Source organism: Oratosquilla oratoria, chromosome 25 (assembly GCF_046742065.1).
Source record: "Oratosquilla oratoria isolate Oo_2021 chromosome 25, ASM4674206v1, whole genome shotgun sequence".
In the NCBI taxonomy this organism is placed as follows: Eukaryota; Metazoa; Arthropoda; class Malacostraca; order Stomatopoda; family Squillidae; genus Oratosquilla; species Oratosquilla oratoria.
This window is the reverse complement of record NC_134801.1, coordinates 38,315,021-38,317,520: the sequence shown is the minus strand read 5'-3', so window position 1 is coordinate 38,317,520 and position 2,500 is coordinate 38,315,021.

Below are 2,500 nucleotides of genomic sequence, written 5' to 3'. Positions count from 1 at the left end.
ACATTTATCAAATAAAATCTGCTCCCTTTTTTACATACATACATATGTACATATATACGTACATACATACATACATACATACATACATACATACATACATACATACATACATACATACATATATACATACATACATACATAGATACATACATACATACATACATACATACATACATACATACATACATACATACATACATACATACATACATACATACATACATACATATATACATACATACATATATACATATATACGTACATATATACATACATACATACATACATACATGCATACATACATACATACATACATACATACATACATACATACATACATACATACATACATACATACATACATACATACATACATACATACATACATACATACTGCAAAAAGATCACAACACCACGTGATCCAAAAGATTGCTGATAACCACAGGGAAAAAACGGAAAAGAAAACTAGAATTCCCAAGCGCTTTCGTGATATTTCACATCTTCATCTGAAGATGTGAAATATCACGAAAGCGCTTGGGAATTCTAGTTTTCTTTTCCGTTTTTTCCCTGTGGTTATCAGCAATACATACATACATACATACATACATACATACATACATACATACATACATACATACATACATACATACATATATATATATGTGTGTGTGTGTGTGTGTGTGTGTGTACGTGTGTGTATGTGTGCGTATGTGTGTGTATCGTTATCTCCTTCTAGATTTTATTGATCTTGTGGAAACCCACCCCTCCCCTTGAAAAGGTTAACAACGGTTCTTTGGATTGATCCCTTCTGAGCAATTCTCCCCCTAATATATGGTTATGGCTGCCATTCGGCGATCTTATTTAACTGAAGTCTGCCCTGGCACCGTTTACACGTGCAGTAGCCCGTGCGTGGATGATGGCGGACATAAAGTTATGTCATGGAAGGGCTGGGGAGAAGTACAGTACAATTTGCGGTTGCGTTGCCTAAGAGTGTTCACGCCGGGTAATACACAGTAGTATGTTGTCGAGTGGTGTTATGATGCAGCTTGTTTTCTCCCTCACCCCCCCCCTCTCTTTCTCTCTCTCTCTCTCTCTCTCTCTTTTTCTGCCTCTCTCTCCCTGGAGCGGTAGTGGGTCGGCGAGGAGGAGGAGAAAGAAGAGGAACAAGAAGACGAGGAAGAACAAAAAGGAGAGGAGGATCGTGAGGAAGAAGGAGAGAAGGAAGTTGAGGAAAAGTAGAACAAAGAAAAGGTAATTGTTGAGGAGGACGAAGAAGATATGAGAAGAAGGAGAAGGAGGAGGAGAAGAAGAAGAAGGATGAGCATGAAGGGGTAGATGGTAATGATGAGGAGGAGAAGAGAAATACGAATGAGGAAGAAAAAGAGGAAATAGGAAGGGGAGAAAAGAGTAGGAGTTAAAGGAGGATAAAGAGGTGGAAGAGAACAAGAAGAGGAGGAAGAGGAAAAAGAAGATGTGGAAAAGGAAAAGGTGGATGAGGAGGAGGAGGAAAGAGAGGAAGAGGAATTGGTGGGTATGAAGGAAGAGGAGGAAGAGGTGGATGAAAAGGTGTATGAAGAAGAGGAAGATGTTGAGGAGGAGGAGAAGGACGAGGAAAAGGAGGAGAAGGAAGATGAAAAAGAAGAAGAGAAGTATTAGGATGAGGATAAGAGGGATCAGGAAGAAAAAGGGAAGGAAGAAGAAGAAAAAAAAGATGAAGAAGAGGAAGATGAGGAAGAAGAGAAAGAAGAGGAATAATAGTAATAATAATAATAATAATAACAATAATAATAATAATAATAATGATAATAATAATAATAATAATAATAATAATAATAATAATAATAATAATAATAATAATAATAATAATAATAATAATAATAATAATAATAATAATAATAATAATAATAATAATAATAATAATAATAATAATAATAATAATAATAATAATAATAATAATAATAATAATAATAATAATAATAATAATAATAATAATAATAATAATAATAATAATAATAATAAGAAGAAGAAGAAGAAGAAGAAGAAGAAGAAGAAGAAGAAGAAGAAGAAGAAGAAGAAGAAGAAGAAAAAGAAGAAGAAGAAGGAAAGGAAGAAGAGTAAGAAGAGAAAGAAGAGGAAGAAGAAGAGGAAGAAGAGGACGAAGAGGAAGAAGAGGAAGAAGTGGATGAAGAGGAAGAAAAAGAAGAGAAAGAAGAAAAAGAGGGAGAAGATGAAGAAGAGAAAGAAGAGAAAGAGGTGGATGAGGAAATGGATGAGGATGAGGATATGGATGAGGAGGTGGAATCCATCGTGGCAGAACAGTTAGCGTCGAGAGGAAGACGTCTTGTGGGGTTAATTAGGCATGGTTTGGACTCCAGCTCTGGTGTGTGGGGAGAGATATTATATTCATGGGTGATGGACTGTGCAACGCAGTTTAGTTTTCCGTCGTTTCAGTGGAGTCTCGCATTGCCTCGGGAGGAGAGCCGCTTGCGAGTATTGTGGT